Source organism: Antechinus flavipes, chromosome 1 (assembly GCF_016432865.1).
Source record: "Antechinus flavipes isolate AdamAnt ecotype Samford, QLD, Australia chromosome 1, AdamAnt_v2, whole genome shotgun sequence".
Taxonomy (NCBI): domain Eukaryota; kingdom Metazoa; phylum Chordata; class Mammalia; order Dasyuromorphia; family Dasyuridae; genus Antechinus; species Antechinus flavipes.
Window position 1 is genome coordinate 79,511,478 of NC_067398.1, and position 18,070 is coordinate 79,529,547.

General features: G+C 40.1%; 1 protein-coding gene across 1 annotated transcript in view; it reads left to right on the forward strand.

Moving 5' to 3' along the window:
- Positions 1-3,426: 3,426 nt before the first annotated feature.
- SFMBT1 (Scm like with four mbt domains 1) overlaps positions 3,427-18,070 on the forward strand; it is a 152,295-nt gene continuing 137,651 nt past the window's right edge. The window contains exon 1 of the mRNA XM_051984804.1: positions 3,427-3,567. The gene's annotated coding sequence lies outside the window, so the exon portion shown is untranslated. The remainder of the gene's footprint in view (positions 3,568-18,070) is intronic.

Sequence of the window (18,070 nt, forward strand, 5' to 3'; positions counted from 1 at the left end):
TTTTCAAGAAATCCAAGTTATCTTTAGCCACGTGAGAAGGAAAATGCTCCAAATGACTAAAGAGGAACAAAAAATGAAAGCATTTCTGAGACTCTACCGCATACTCATCTAATTAGCAAAGGTGAAAAATGGTTTAAAAAAAAAAATGGATGGGTTGCAGGAAAATAGGTATGTTGATACACACTGTTGGTAGAGCTGTGAATTTTGGTTTAGCGGTTCTGGAAAGCATTGGAAACATGCCCCCAAACAATACTGAGTATACCTCTTTGACTCACTGATAATAGGCCATTAATTCTAGTTCTACACACCAAAAAGACAGAAGAGGAAAAAAACTTTTATCTATAAATATATTTATAGCAAGTCCATGTGTAGTAGTAAATAACTGGTAGGAATTAATGAGGTATTCATGAATTAAGGAATATATGAAAAATTATGGCAAATGAATGTGATTATAGGGAATGGTGAAAAACTCAGTTTCAGAGAAACTTGAGAAAACTTATATGAACTACTGCAGACTGAAGAAAGCACAACTAGAACAATATGTGCTGTATTCTAAAAATAAACAAGATTGAAGGAGCTAATCAACCATGATTCCAGAAGAACCATAATAAGGAATGTCACCCAACTTTTGACAGAGATAATTGACTAAATGTACAGAATTAGATGCATATTTTTGGATATGGCCAATATGGAAATTTGTTTACTTTGACTATATTTATTAAGGTTTTTGTTTTGTTTTTTTGCTCTCCCCTTTGCCCCTGAGGGGATGAAAAGCCAGTTATGCAGTTATTTCCTATCTCCTCTAAGGGCTAAAAGAGGAGAAAGGAAATTGAATAATAGCAAGATTCAGAATAACTACAAAGAATTTTCTAGATACTTAAACAAAAAAAATAGATTATGAAGGAAATATGGAATGTCTTCTTAAAATCATTAGGTACAAAGGTAATACTTAGTTCAGAACCTTTGTCTTTCTTGAAGGCAGAGAGATGGCCCAGATGACTGGAATTTGCTGGAAGATCTCCCAGACCACAAGGACCAGCTGGGATTGGGCTCAGTTAAGCAGGAATATGGTATTGCTGACTTTCCTCTCCTGAACACCCTTCTCCTTACACCACCCCCCTTTTTTTCAGGCTGGATTTTGGCCACTGCTTGATGGGAAAAATGGCAACCCTAGACACAAAAGATTATGACAAGTAAGACTGTTACATCTTGAGTGTATCTAAGAAAATGTTCAGTCCATTCACTTGGACTTCTTCCCACTTCCTACATTGTTCAGCACAGACTTAGGCACATGGGAAGTGTCCTCATAGTTTGTTGGTTTATTTCTGAGATCCAATTTTGCTGGTCATCACACTTGTTCCAGGTCTGGCAAAACCTATGACCTAAGTGGGAGGATAGAAATAGTCTGGGTCTCAGAAAGCTTGGGGTTCCACTTCTCGCTCTTAAGTCGTTGGGTGTGATTTTGGGCAAAATCTTTTTTTTTCTAGGCTTCAGCTGTAAAATTTTGGTCCCTCGGCTCTAACAATCTGTGATTTTGAAGTTAAGCAGTTACTCTCTTTATTCCTTTTTTGACCCCTAGGCAGTAATTATTGCTGAGGAAGGAACAGGTAGAAGAATGAGAAAAGTTGTGGTCTGAACCCCTTTTAAATCATACTTGTCATCCAGAGAAACCTAAGGGCTTTTTCTTTTAGATGTAAATTTAGTGCTCCAGCAATTTGAAAGAAGGAGCGGTGACCAGGTGGCAGAAGTTAAAAAGTATGACCTTTCCCTCCCGTGGCTGTGTGAATCAAACCTGCGTTAAATTCTCCGAGGGGCTTTGTGTGGAACCCGGAATCCTTTTTGTAAACCCATTCTCTCTGTTATGGAAAATTGGGTTTTCATGCATTTGAGTGACATTACTGGTTTCTCCTGCGGAGTGAAAAGTGTGTGGGGTGTCTCTCCATCACTGGATTTTCCAGCCTCCTGAGACGCCCCGGCTCTTCGGTACCACCCGGCCCTAGGCCCGGCTTTGGTCAGCGGGCTTCCCCGATGGGGAGTTGGGACCTCAGAAGAGAAACGGGGAGGGGAGGCGGCATCGCAGTCTCTTCGCGCCACCTAATCCCTCGCTCTAGCGCTGACACCCGCTAACCCAGCAGAGGCGTCCGGACCAGCTTCCTCTCGGTAAACACTCGGGCCTGAGACTGGGTGGGGGCAGCCCAATTTGGCGCGCAAGCGGGCTGGTCAGCGATGGCTTTCCCGAAGCTGGGGCTAGGGTCTTGGGCGTGCCTGTAGGGATGGTTGGCATCGGGGAGGGATTGGGGGCCTCCGAACAGGCCTGGGGACATGCGGCCAACCCAAAGCTTTCGAGAGCGCTCCGCTCGGCTCCTTCGGGGAGGTGCGGTCCCCGCAGGCTCCACGCTCCCGGGATTCGGGGGAGCAGTGGCTTTCTTTGCCGGCGGCTCGGGCTCCGGACAGTGAAGGCGGGGATTTCAGGGGCTCTGTTATGCTAGCTCGAGCCCCTCCAAGGAAATGAGGGAGCCGCGCGCTTCTCGCGTGCGCCCGCACTGCGGCCCGTCGGGCTCCAGCCCCGATAACCCGTGTCTCGCTACCATCTGGAACCGCGCTTTTCCCCCTCTGGCCGAGGGAGATGCGCGGCCTCCGGGGGGCCCACGGTAAAGAGCGAGGGACTGCCGGGCGCTCCGTCTCTCTGTGGGGTTTGATTCGTCATTCGCTGAGGGGAGGGGGCTTGGAATGGTGATGGCTCCCACGGGGGAGTTGCCCGCCTCCATTCCCGTCAGCTTCGCCCCGGGCATCTGTCGGTGCCCCTCAGTCCAACTTTCTCAAACTCGGCGGGCGGGCCAGCTCAATACTTGGTGGGCCAGGGCTTCCAAGGGGCGCCGAGTACGGCGCCGTCTCAGGCAGCGGCGAGTCCCGGTCAGCTGGTGGGTTTCGGGGAGCGAGCGCTGTGGCACCAGCACCTGGAGCGGCTCATTGGCTGTTCCTAAGGACAAGTGATGAGAAAACGTCAAAAATAAATAAATTAAAATAAAGAGAGGACCGCGTGTCCATCCTATGCCCCGGAGTGTCCCCACCCGAGTACTGCGGGGCCAATGTGCGCGGGGAGGTAGGAGGTGGTCCGCGGGGGGCGGCGAGTTCCAGTCCCGGGGTGCAAAGCCGGCCCCGGCGCACGTGGCAGGGGGGAAGGCCGAGGCCGGGGCAGAGACCCATTCGAGGGCGAGGGATGAGCAACGCTGGGGGCGAAGGCGGCTATAACCGGGGAGCCGGAGCTGGGGGGAATAGGTGGGGGGAGCCGGAGGGGCGGCGGGCGCATGCGCTCTGCGCGGCCGTGCCATATTGGAATGAGGCGGAGAGCGGAGAGCCGCCGCCGCCGCCGCCACCGCCGGAGCGCGGGGTGGAGGGAGGGGGCGGGGAGGGAGAGCAGCGCCGCGCTCGCCGCGCAGCCCAGCCCGGCCCGGCCGCCCGCCCGGCTCCGCGCCTCCCCGCCCAGCAGGAAGGAGCCGCGAGCCGGCCCGGAGCGGGGAGGCAGGCAGGAAGAAAGAAAAAGAAAAACCCAACAACTCCCGGCAGGTAAGAGCGGGGCCGCCGCCGCTGGGCCTTACCGCCCGGCAGGCTCCCGAGGCGGCCTGAGGGGGGCGGCGGCGCGGGGGGCCGCACGCCGAGATCTGCGCCGGGGACAGGGGACTACCAGCTAGGGACCGGGCCGCTGGCCAGCCCCCTCTCCCACCCCCTCAACTTTGCTGAGGAAAATCAAAGGGCGGGAGCGGGCGCGAGGCGGGAGCGCGGGCGGAGGCGCCAACCAGCGGGCCGAGTGGCGCGCGGGGAGGCGCGCACTAGCGGCCCGAACGTTGGGGAAAAGGACCGCGGCGCTTGGGGAGGAGGAGGGGGGGAGGAAGGAACCCGCCCGGGGGGGAGGGGGAGAACACGGGAGCGCCACGCGAGCGCGCGCGCGCGCGCGCCAGCCCGGGATGCTCACTGCGCGCGGCCCCCGCAGTCGCTCCGAGCAGTAGCCGGAGCCGGGCCCCGACCCCCGCCGGAGCCGTGATGGTGGCGGAAAAGCGACGGGCGCTCTCCAGCTCCCGCTGCCTTCGGCCCGCGCCTCCGGTCCCCCGGCTCTTTCTGCTGCACCTAGCGGCCCAGCCCTCTGCTAGGGGGCCGGGGGCGGGCCGCGCAGGGAAAAGAAAAGTGTCGGGCGCTCTGGAATGGTAGGGGAGTAGCGACTGGGCTTCTTAATGGGACCTGGGGTGTAGGGGTGCCGCGTTCCTCGGTTCAGCTCCTCCCGCTGCGGCCGCGGCACAAGTTGCCCTTCCTGCACCTTTGCACCCCGCGCCGCGGCCCCCCATCCTCCTGAGCTGCGGGGAGTTGCGTCTCTGGTGCCGGGCGCTTCCCCCGCCTTCCTCTTCCACTCCCAGGGCGTTGCGGGCACAGCCAGACCTCTGCCCGCACTCCCGGCGCTTCTGTGCCTTCTCCAGCCCCGGCCCGGCGCAGCCCGGAGGAGCCCGCCGGCCCCCGGCGAGGCCCGTGATCCCTTTTGGTGGCGTGGAGCGGCCGGTTTCCCACCGGCTGGTGGCCCGGTCTGCCCGAGCCCGGGGGCCCCGAGGCAATCCGGGCTGCGGGAGTGGCGGCGGCGGCGAGATCGCTTCGGTGCGGGACAGCGGCTGCGGCAAGGGAAAGGCCTGAAGGTAATCCTGGCTCCGCGGCCAATAACCCCCGGCATCCCCAGATTGTCACTTGAGCCCCGGCCCTTCTTTCCTGCTTGGATGTGACGCTGCTACGGGCACCTCTCCCCCCCCCCCCCCAACCCCACCTCCCAGGCAGCCGGGAAGCGGGCGTCCCCGAGACCTGGCCCGACTCTGGCCGGGTGACAGCTGCTCTGCTTCTCCGTCCTCCCCGGTGGCGTCGAGCCCGGAATATCGGTGCATTCTGGAGTTACGTTTTCACCTAAAGGGCTCCATTACTCTTTAGAGGCTGTTGCTCTTCAAGTCATATTTTTGATTGGTTGGAAAGGAGGTCATGAAAGAGGGCTGGGCATCCCGAGAAGCCAAGAACCTGGATTTTGGGTTTCTTGTTTTTCTGAACATTTTTTTTAAACAATATAAAAATTAAAATGATTATGCCTGAGTAGAAACGTGTTCCCTAAAAGAATCTATTCCACGAGGTGTTAGCTGTTCAAGTAATAAGGAACCACAAGGGCCGCATGCAGGTTGGGCGAAATAGGGAAGGCGAGACTGTAGTAGGGGAGAAAAAGAATACATGTACTAGGTCGTTAAACAAAGAGCAGTATTAACACTGTAAGGTGTTATGGTCCCACAGGTGTCCCTACATTCGATGGCTGCTTAATAGTCCTAAGAGGTTATATTTTTGGATAACCAAGTAACTGTCATCAGAGATTTTAAAAGGCATAATGTAAATTCTGTTAGCTCTTAAATCTGACATCTCATTGGACAGAATTTTAATAGGTCATAACTTCCTTTCATGGTTGTGGTAAGAGAACTGCCTTTTTTTTTTTTTATTTAAAGACAGTAAAATGCCTAAAAATGGCTAATTACTAACATGTAACCTACCTGGAATTTGAATTTGAAATATATATCATTATGAGACCACTTTGGCAAATATAGAGCCAGTGATGTTCATACTGTATTAAATCATCTGAGACAGAGGTAGAATTCCACTATACAATGTCCCTCATAGGAGGGACATGGTGTAAGAAATAATGGTGAACCAGTAATGGAGACAAAGAGCCCCAACTTGGACACTAACTACCTTTCTGGATCTGTTTGGTCTGGTTCTGCTTTTTAGAGGATTGATAAGTCAAGAGTATTTCATGAGACTCCTTTATGAAATGTATTTACCTTCATTTAAATACAGTATTGTCTAGCTTAGAGGGAGATATGGGTCTCACCTGCTGTTCCACTCCACCAGAAAGGGATCATGGGCCTTGCTTTTATTATTTTCCTTATGGTTTTTATTACCAGAAAATTTAGAAAATTGTGACCTTTATAATGTGGTGGTACCAGTTGTTCTTTAATGACATTTGGTACTGAATTTGAGCCCATTTTCCTTTCAGTATGTGAACTTGTGGTTACTGGGAATTCTACCACAGTGTTTCTCTCTGTTTATTTGTAGACATTAGATAATTGATGAGATGAGTCATTAGATCTCCAAAGAAACAAATTTAAAGTTCATTAGTTGAATCACTTCGTAAAACTCAGGACTCATTAAGAAATGTCCATATAAAAATGGACTCAGATTTATTGTTTTAAAAAGGAGTGTAAGATAATGGTTTAGATAAATTTGTTGTATTTATCTGAAGTATTCACTTGTTTTTACCAACATTTAAAAAAAAAGCAGAGATGGTAGAAATTGCTATTTTCTCATGAGAATTATTTTGCTTAATTTTCCTAAATGAATTTCCATATGCTGAGTAATTTAGGATTAGTGATGATTTACTAATCACTTATTCTTCCTTTTTTGTATCATTGATTTCCTGATGCTTGTATTAACTGATTCTTTAACTTAAGACTTATTTAATGTTTTGAAAGTTCATCACAAAAGCTAAAGTGTGTAAAATGGGAAGTGATAAAATGTATACAGGAAGTATTTTGATTTTTTTAAAAATGTGTCCTCTTATGTTGATTTTTTTAAACATTTGCTGATTCGACACATTTTTTTTTATCAGGCGCACATCATTTAGTTCACTATGTTAAATTCTGGGTATACTTCTTTTTTCACATTTATAGGTTATATTACCCTTCCTTGATAAGTCTTGTGATAGTGAAAATGGAGATATAGTTTAATTTAGCAGAAAATAGAAAAGTTCAACTGTTCAAACTTATGTGAACCTGCTGCTGTAATATAGTAACTCATTTACATAGAAATAAACAATAAATGGTAAATAATCTGCAAATTATATTGAGAGATTTTTGATGCTAAGTAATCATTAAAATTTTTATTTTGTAATTACTGCTTGCTTTATTATATTTCCTTTAACACTTCCCTGTGTCATTTAACTGGTCACTGGTGAGTTATTTATTTTTGAGGGCAGGATAATGATAGTAATCTAAATGAGAGAATTAAAGTAAAATGCCAGGGAATCTATAAAAACTTCAAGTTTTCTACCATAGGATTTTTCATCAGTAATTTGTAATTTCATTAGCATTTGTTGTTAACAGGGTTTTCTCAGAACCAGACAAAATGTTTTAAGTGAACACATACACTTGTTAAATTAGGCAAAACCTTGGGATTTCTGGTTGCCTGGGAGACTTGGAACAATTACACTTTGGGGAATGGGAGGTTAATACATTTCTACTAATCTTGCTTTGATACTATTTTTCTCTGGAATAATACTCTATGTGGTCAAGTTTTTTAAATCTGGAAGAGCCAAAATATTAGGAATTTGGGGAGGGAATAGGGACTAAGAATATAGTATATCTTATAAAAAAAGTTTGCATGCTAAACCTTTATTAAAAATATTTTGGTTACTGCAGTATTATAAGTATATGATTAAATCAGTCTATAATGGAATCTTATTTTCATTCTGATTTCTGATTATTTCAGAGTTTAGTTTTATAATTATATTCAACCTTTCAGATTAAAAAAAAAATAACACTAGCTATGTATCTACAGTATTTTTTAAAATGTTATGTTGATGTTAAGTGTTATTATAGTTGAGTGACCATAATGTTTTTGGCACTATTTAAGGTATTTTCATTGATCTCTGTTGTTTGTTCTTCCTTCTGGAAGACAACCAGGACATCAGGGAGATAATGCCTTGACATGCAGATAATTTGGATTTAAATGGGGGAGAGTTGTGCAAAGTTACCAACCTCACTTTCTCCTCTGGAGCCAGCTGGGTCCAGTGGCAAGGTATATATCAGAGTGAGTGGAGATTACCATAGATGAAATGGGAAGCCTTGACCTTTTTAAATTAAAGTCTTTAACAAATCTCAGTTTGATTCAACAGGCAACATTCAAACAGTGATTTAGGCTAAGTAAGAAATAAGGCAGGATATGGCCTCATTTACTTAGTCAAAAAAAAAAAAAAAATCAATCTGGGAGAGGAAAACCCTTAGGATTTCTGTTCCAAATAGAACAATTGCCATTACATTCATTTTGAGCCAATCCTGGCCCAAAATGTGACCAGGGCCTGGCCTGGGACTTTTTGTTGGCCAGTCCATGAGAGCCTGAATGATTTTGGTTTAAGGTATGGTTTAAGGACATGACACCCTGTGGTGTCAAGCGGGAGGAAGGGAAAGAAAAGAAAAAAGCTATGTTGTTCACCTGGCCAGTTCCAGTTAGGTCCCCAGTGGAACAGCTCCTACAGAGGTAGTTGTTTTGTACATTGATCTCTTGGAAGTTTAATTAGAAGGTGGCATTGATGACTTTTTAATATTTTGGTGTTTCAGTTTGTAAGAAAGGTAATTTGCTCCATTTATGTTTTGGAGCTGATAAAGCAATAGAAATCTTGGGGGAAGGAGCAGGGAAGATTTCCTGTTTCATATGAGAACTGAGTGACTTTTAATGAGCAATGGTTTTGGTAGTATGTATTGTCTAGTGAGATTATATGTGTGTATCCCATTAAAGCAGAAGTCATAAAATAACAAGATGACACAAAGCTGAGAAATTTAGCAATTTTTAAAGGGATGTTAAGATGTCAACATATTTTGCTGCTGAACCAATACATGGATTTTACTGCTCATTTTTTATTTACATTTTTCATGTGTATTCTTTGTGACATTGCTCTGATTAGACTAGTGTTTTTCTTAAGTTTTGCCAGTGTTCTTATAGGTCAGTTCTCAAACCTGTTGGTCTTACCATTACACTCTTAATTACTGCAGACATCCTCAAAAGAGCTTATCTATTGATATTTACTATATTAAAAATAAGTATTATGATAAAAGTATAATTTGACCCTAAGGAATTCCTGGACCACATTTTGAGAACTGGTCATTATAGAATGTACTTTGCTCTTTAAAAAACAAAATATAGCATACTAAAATAATATCTTGAGATAGAGATTATATTTTGACCCTTTTCTACTATTAAGTTAACATTGAAATTTTTACTATGGAATTGGCATTAAAATAATCTATTTGGGAGTATTATTATCAGTCTAGCAGTATGCCAGCTATCCAGAAAATCCATCTATTGGGAGTTCAGCTCAGAAACCAGGAAGTGAGTCAAACAGACCTTTCCAATCATTCAAAATATTTGTCACAAAGTCCATATATTGATTTAAAAAATCTTTGTGGCCTTCACTCAGTTTTACTTTTTTTTGTTCAGTTTTTTCAGTCATAACAAACTCTTCATCCCAATTCTGTATTTTCTTGGCAGAGATACAGGTATGGTTTACCATTTGCTTCTCCAGCTCATTTTGCAGATGAGGAAATTAAGACACACAGGGTTAAGTGACTTGTCCAGGGTCACACAGCTAATGTCTGAGACTGAAATTGAACTCAGGTCTTTTTGATTCCAGGCCTGGCATTCAGTTTACTGTGTGAAGGCCTAATTACCTTCAGTCTTATTTACTTAACAATTTAAAGAAGCTTGATTTGGTTTCCAATTTCATTGTAGCAAATTAGAAACAGGATTGTTATGGGCAAACACATTGACAGCTGAAGCCTAAAAGCAGGGAGTAGAGTAAAAAACTATAAGTAGTAGCCCCCAAAAGGAAGCAGTCTTGGGCATTTTAATGTGAGAGTTGATAGCTCAATAAATTCTTACAGTATAGGGGGTATCACCATAGGTTAAAGAAATTGATATTTGTATAGTAATGATAGAACCTCAGAGTTGGACCATAATACACCTTTGAGGATATCTAGTTTTAATTATATGTGAACAAATAACTCTTTGACAAGTAATCTTCCTGAATCATAAAGAAAAGGCCAAATATTATTCACTAATCCTTTTAATAAGTCATGAAAATATGTGATACATTTAGAGATTTCCAGGTTTTAGTCTCTAAAGGAGATAGTAAAGTTTTTTTTTTATTATTAAAACTTTTTAATTTTCAAAACATATGCACAATTTTCAATATTTACCCTTGCAAACCCTTGTGTTCCAAATTTTTTCCCCTCACTCTCTTCCCTAGACGGTAAGTAATACAATATGGTAAACATGTGCATTTATTCCATACATATTTCCGCAATCATTGTACTGCACAAGAAAAATCAGATCAAAAAGGAAAAAAATGAGAGAGGAAACAAAATGCAAACAAACAACAACAAAAGTGAAAAGACTATGTTGTGATCCACATTCAATCTCTATAGTCCTTTCTCTGGGATAGTAAATTCTTAAGTCATTTGAAAAATGGAATTAGAAAGGATGATTTATTTTATAAGGGTTCTAAATAATTGAAATTTTTTCTAGATATTTTCTGATTAGCTTTTTTCTTTTAAAGCACTTTAGTAATCTGCAAAGCACTTTCTTCATAATAAAATTTGTTAGGTAAGTAAAGGAATACCAGGTTTCATTGTCATAATTTTGTCAATAGAAAACAAATTTTTGCATACCAAGTGAGTATTTATAGTTTTAATATCTGAAGTCAAGTATTAGACCAAACATACAAAGAAAGAAACATTTTAATAAAAGATTGAGTTAAGCAATGTGACACATTTTTATAATTGCACATTAGGTATGAATTTTATAACCATTTTTTATAAGATTAATTTTAGAATTAGTTTTTTTCCTATAGTTGAAGTCCTTTAAATTTTTCTCATGACTTGTATTTTTATATATAATACTACAGTACATTTTGAAATACATTGTGGTACATTAGTATAGTGCATTTTGAATCTTTTCTCTCACTATGTATAATACTATTGCCAGCTAGAGAAAGTATAGTAGACACATTGTATATTCCGTTTTTAACCAAAATACTTTGGGGGCTGCCTTTTTACAAGTATTAACATACAGGTCTTAGAGAATTGACACTAAATGTCAAGAAGCTAGAATGGCTGTCTTTGCTTATTATGTGTTCTGTTCTTAAAACTGTCAATGTTATGTGTTTCCCAGGCTTCCTAACTGAAGGTAGAATTTGCAAATGTCTTTGGAAGTAGTACCTAAGATTATTATGACAAGGTTTGGTGCCATTGTGCTGTTAATGTAGTGGTTGTTATATTCTTTGATTTTATTCCACCTTCTGGACTTTATTGATTTTGTTTACATTCATGGTTTATCACTGATAATGTTTTTTAAAAATGTCAAAGATAACAATTTTTATAATTACTGAAAAGGCAGCTTAAAAACAAGACAGAAACAAACAACAAAATGTGGGTTAGATATTCTTTCCAGGGTGAAAGGTGTGTTGTGTGTGTGTGTGTGTGTGTGTGTGTGTGTGTGTGTGTGTGTGTGTGTGTGTTAAACAGAAGTGTTTTGAAGAAACTGAAAATTTTGAATTGTTTTATTGTAGATAGGTTTATTTCATACTAAGCCTTTTAGTATACTTAAGGCAAAACTGTTATATTAGAATTCTTTATCTCTTAATAGAATTAAGGGGAATAAGGCATGAGTTAACACTGGACAGATTGTCCTGAGGATAAATAAATGCTTTAACTTGGTAAGTATCTTAGGATATGTAATCAAAGGAAATACATACTGACTTGATTTTGTATTTGAAGGCCAGTTTAATGCAAATGATGTAGTTTTTTTTAATAATAGTTTTCTGTTTTTCTAAATACATGCAAAAAGAGTTTTCAACATTCACCTGTGAAAAACATTCTGTTCCAAATTTTTCTCCTTCCATCTCCTCCTCTCCTCTGGACAGCAAGTAATCCATTATGGTTGTGTAATTCTTCCAAACATGTTTCCATGTTCATCAAGCTGCAAAAGAAAAATCAGATCAAAAGGGGGAAAAAAGAGAAAAAACAAACATACAAACACAAGAAGAACAAAAGGTGAAAATACTATGCTTTGATCCACATCCAGTCTTCTTAGCTCTCGCTCTAGATGCACATACAAATGGCTCTTTCCATCACAAATTTACCAGAATTGCCTTGAGTTATCTCATTGTTGAAAAAAGCTAAGTCCATCACAATTGATCATCACATAATCTTGTTATTATATACAATGTTCTGAGTTCTTTTCATTTCACTTAGCATCAGTTCCTGAAAAATCTCTCCAGGCCTTTCTGAAATCAGCCTGCTTATCATTTCATATAGAATAATAATATTCCTCACTCAGTTTTATAGTACTTTGCCACTACAAAAAGGGCCGCTACAAACATTTTTGCACATGTGGTTCTTTTACTCTTTAACAGTTTTTTGGGGATACAGACCAATAGTTGCACTGTTAGGTCAAAGGATATGCAGTTTTATAGCCTGTTAGGCATAGTTCCACATTGTTCTCCAGAATTAGACCAGTTCACAACTCTATCAATAATGTATTAGTAGTCCTAGTTTTATCACATCCCCTCCAATATTCATCATTATCTTTTCTTGAAATGATTCCATTATTTAAGATTTTGTTACTATGTTGCACAAATTCCTGATCAGAACAAGAAGGGATTGGCTGTGATTTTTGTTATTTCTATAAGAACATATGTTTAAACCCTTGAAAATTGGTTGGAAACCATGGATCTGATATTAAGTATTATCATAAATCAATTTCTTCTTCCTTTTCATCCTCTTTTTCCTCCTCTTCCTCAACCCCCCACCCCTAGGCAATGGGGTTAAATGACTTACCTAGGGTCATACAGCTAGGAAATGTTAAGTGTCTGAAGACAGATTTGAACTCAGGTCCTTCTGACTTCAGGGCTGGTACTTTATTTATCCACTGCACCACCTAGCTGTCCCTATAATATATTCTTAATAATATTTATATCACCCCTCAAAGAATTTTTGTGAGGATCAAATGAGACATCTAGTACATGAGAGTACTTTACCTATAACATGTAGGGAAAAGTAAGTTAATACTGTAACCATTTTGAATGGAAATCTTTCTGAGATGTTTTGCTCCTTACTGAATAGCTTTAAAGAATTTTAAATTCTAAGCAACTGGGAAACAGTCTACTTATCATGGGTGTTTTGTCCCTGTTACTGAACTTACAGAACTATTTTAGTGAGTAATTAGTTTTCTTGGAATCTTTTGTCTAGCAGGATTTTTCTTTTTCTTTTGCATTCTTCCAACCAATGAGATAAGCCTGATAAAAAATATTTTTCTTTATTTTGCTGATTTTTCTGATCACTTTAGAATTTTAGAAAAGTTTCCATGCATCTGCCAGATGCACTGTAGTTTAATTCTTGTTTTGGCTCTGCTATCTCCCGCCTCTTGCCAAGATCATATGGAAAAATGGGGAGAATGTGAGGAGGAGATTATTGGGCTAGCTACTGTATGAGTAAAGAAGATCTCATAGATCTAGAGTTTGAAGAGATGTCAGAAATCATCAAAGCAATCTCATTTTACAGCTAAAGAAACTGAGCCTCAGAAAAGTTAAATGGTTTGCTTAGAAGGTCAACACTCAGGTAATGTCAGAGGTTGACCCCTGAGTTCCACCATTGCAGAGCCAGTGGCCTGTTCACTGTATCTTCCACATAGTTAATGCTGCAGTGCTTTATAAAGAAATCATGGCCCACGGATTAAAATACTAAATAGAATGTTGAAGTTGGATCATTTTATGCTGACTCTGTGTTTATAATAGTTTTAGCAAGTACTATCTCTTTGTATAGTATTGCTTTTTTTTTTTTTTTTTTTTTTTTTTGATAAAAGAGGTTTATTATTGGATAAGCAAAGTTAAAGTATAGGCGAAGGTAGAGATAAGGAGGGCACTGGACAGAGGGTCCAGTGGACAGAGGGTCCTCACATGGTAGCCATGTTTGGAATCTCTGCCTATAGTATTGCTTTTTAACCTTTAAATCCTTCCTTTAACTCAAACATAGTACCTGTTGAACTCTACGGTTGTTCATGAAGTGTTGAATCTTGAATTGTTGTTTCTGTTATGTTTTTCAATTTTTCCTTTCAGTCTTCATCATTTTACCCCCCCCCCCCCAAAGGTTATAATTTTCAGAAAGTGCTCCTGAAAGATCAAACAGCTACATATTACCTTTCTTTACAGTATTTAGTGGTGGGGTCAGGGAAAAGCTTTAAAAGAAATTGATTGAAATTCAGTTGATTATATTGTTATACTTTTAAAATTTTGTGCTAGATGTAAAAATAACACTACTACTTTCCACCCTATGGTATAGATTCTAACCTATATATATATTTTTTCCTGGCAATTCCTTTCCTTGTCTTCATATAATTCCTATGTGGAAGTTATATCTTTTGATTTCTGGAGGCTTTTCTTTGGATATATCTGCACTAACATTTTATAAAATTTCCCCTCTTCATATATAATGTTAAAATGATTTTCGGCTTTCTCAAATCAGATTTAATTACTTGTTAGGGGAAAAATGTTTCCTAGATGTGTGTGGTAACACTTACAGTATTTATCTACAGGTCACTGTGGTAACCAATCCTCAAAATACATTCCAAACTGGAGATAAGCAAAGAAGGCCTCAGGACCAGGACAACATCATGGTTCAGTGGAAAGAACAGGTGTTAAGAGGCTCTTTGGGTTCGGCTCAAAGTACTCACCCACTTACTTAATATAAGTATCCCTCAAAAAATATAAAAGTATCTTTGTAAAATGGGTGGATAACAAAGTAATCAACATAGTTTGATTAACTATTAAATATATAGGGGATCCTGGATACACTATCCCTCAAATCTTATGATTCATTGCATTGTTGGGGTGATAGTGAGTTCTCAAAAGCTATACCAGTTTAGTTTAGCTGTGGCAGATCCTACTAAACTGAAAAATTTCAGAGCAGTGCTCTAGCAATAGACCATATACTTTTCATCTGAGGATCAACCTAGTCAAGCAAGAATTATCACCAGAAGGTTGACTACCAAGTGATGATAGCTTTCAGTTATAGCAATCCATGAAGATCATCTACTTTAAATGGGTTTCCATTGACTCTAGTGTTGATATTACTTCATGATGATGACATTAAAGTTTTTTTGAGGTTATCCATCTGGGACTGCTGTTGTATTTGGAGACCCAGAAAACTCCAGATCTGGGATATTCTGTAAGTTGACTTGCACTAAAAAAACCATAATGCTTCAGGAACAAACTCTCATTACTTTGCCATCTTCTTTCTTGCTTGCTTGGTGCTTTTGTAATGGAGTGTGTTTTTTGGTCTAATAATAGTCTCTCGTTTTATTTTAATAGTCTATAGACAAGAAGCCAGTTAAGCCTGGCTTTGCCCTTCTTTCCTTGGCTGTTGTCCTTACTTTGAATCCATTCACCAACTGAACCAACTTTGTATTCATGAAATTATCTTTCTGCTTTTTTATTGACAGGTAGATTCTTAAGTCTGAGTCTTTTCACCAATTCACTTGAACAAGTCTGATATTATTCTCTATCTTATTCATTCTTCCTTTGACAGCCAGTTTCAGTAGTACATATATAATACAGAATTAGAAGACTTCTTAGCCCTATGGTAAAAGATATTATTGAGAGGTAACTTGGAGTAACAGAGCTCTGAAATTGAGGATAGAAAGATTTAAATTTGAATCTGGCCTCTGGCAATTATTATTAATATAATCCTGGACAAGTCATTTAACGCTTCTTAATCTGTTTCTTAATTTGGAAAAGGAGGATAATAATGATACCTTCCCCCATTGCCCCAGGTTATTATGAGTATCAAATAAGATCATACATATAAAATTTTTGCAAAGCTTAAGGTACTGTATGAAAATGAGTTATTGTTTTATTCTTTTTTCCACAGGGATAAAGTGGAACTGATTCTGGGACAAGTAACTCTTATATGATTTTATTCCTTGAGGCTTTGCTTATAGATGTTTTGGAGTTATTCTCTTTTGCTTTTGTGGCTCTAGTGTCCCCATCATCATAATAGTTTTTTTGTGGTAGATTTATTATTGTTTTGTTTTCTCACTTCTTACTTGGTGACTTTAGATTTTATGTTAGAGTCAGACTGTGTACTTTTAGAGAGAATGTCTAGTGTGGTACTATAGCTGCTTTGTTATTTTCCCAAGACATCAGAGATAGCAAGAACTAGGGACTTACCAGCTTTTTGTGTTCCCAAAGTAGTCTGATCCAGGACAGGTCTTATGGCTTCTGTTCTGGTCTGAGTTCTTCAAGTTCCTGATGTGGGTTTGGGTTTGAATGACAGGTTTGTGGGCTTGTTCCATTTTTGGAGTTTCAGTAGACTATTGGTGAACTGGACATTTATAACTAGTCCTTTAGGTTTGGAGTCATAGAGCTATTAGGTTTCACTTTGGTCTAGAATTTCTACTCTGATTATTCTTTTGTAGGTTTCAGACTTGACTAGTAGTTGAATCTTTGACTCTTATCACTCCTGGAATCAGAGCCACACATCTGTTGGCTTCTGAAACTGTTTCTTGCTCAGAACACAGCCTAAGGTTTGGGATGGCTCCTCACCTCTGGGTGCAGGTCCCTTTCTCTTTTGGCTCTGGATCCTGTTTAATTTCTAATTCAGTAACCTGGTATTGAATTCCATCAAAAACTTCTGTCAGGTGGGAGCAATATAATTTGCCATAGTTACTGGCATTGGGGGTTGGATTACCTTTTCCTCAAATCCTGCCAATGTAGATTAAACTAGTTTCTCTTTAAAAGTTTTTAAACTGTGAATGAGATTTAATTGACTTGGGGAACTAAAGCTCAGGTTGGGATAACTTTTTGCTCATCCAAGAGCATAAAAGATCTGTGGAATTCAGGCCTTTCAGACTTAATGGAAAAGTTGCCTAAGTCACCACACTGTTTCCTGCTGACTACTGAACACTGATAGGTTTCCTTGTGGAAGTGGTTGTGCTATATACCCTTATTGAGTACTCTTAATGTGCTATAGCAAATTTAAATCTTCTTTTATTGAGTAATTGAATGACCTATAAGTCCTTTTCTGTAACATCCTCTGTTTTCACCAAAAAAAAAAAATAATAATAATAACATTACCCTCCCCCCCAAAAAAACCTGCAAGATTCGGCCATTCAGCCATTTAATACTTCTTTGTTCAAATATTGTTGGCCAAATTTATGTGGATGTTTCCCACAGGTCTTTTGACTTCATTCTTAGTTCTTATTTCTTAGACACTTATCGCTTATCAGGATAGACTACTTTTGCTTACAGTAAAAGTATTTGCAGATTTTTGACTTGCTGATAATATGCTCCAAAAATGTTTGTTAATTCTCTTCCTCCTTTTTTATTCAGTAGGTGTTAATTTTTCTATGACTGCTTGGGCTGATGGGCCATTTGTTTTGCTAATATTGTATTGATTTTTGTTAGGATACTTTTCAATTATGTTATAGTTTATTTTTCATTCTTGAAAGCATACATTAAGATTAGTGTTGCCCAGCTGTTAATTGCTTTAAACATATTCTTTGCACTCTGCTTTGATTTCTGCATGCCAGCAAATCTCTAGTGTATTCAGTTACACAGCCTTCTCTTTGATATCTTTATGCTTGTGATGTTTCTTGCCTGGAGGAGACCAAAGTATTTGTAGGTATTGCCTTTATCTATTGTTGCAGTATGATCTCTGCTTTCAGTTCGAAATCTTCTGTCGCTTTCTTTTTTTGTTATACATTAAAATTTTTACCTCAGTTTATCTTGTATATACAATGTACAGTGCAATATACAATACAAAAACATAATTGTTTTCATGTTGTCTCTCATTAGATTGAATTTCTTAAGAACAATTACTTTTTTGTTGCTGGTGGTTTTTTGGTTTGGCCTTTCTTTGTACCTCTTTTGCTTAGTATAATGCCTCTCACAAAGTAGGATTTTCATAAATACTTGTTGACTTAATCGAGTTTAAATGTTATCAGTCTGCTATCATTGGAAGAAGATTCCATGTGTTGAAGAAGATCTTTAATGTATTTTTTGGTGGCAACACATAGCTTGATATCATTTATGTATATCAAGTGTTAAGATATTTTAATTTGGCTTCCTCTTTAATTTAGAAGTCATATATAATTCTGTTTAGAAGAGAAGTGATGAATTTTAAAGGACACACATAATGGATTTAAATTATCCTAGAAAATACCATGTTTCATATGA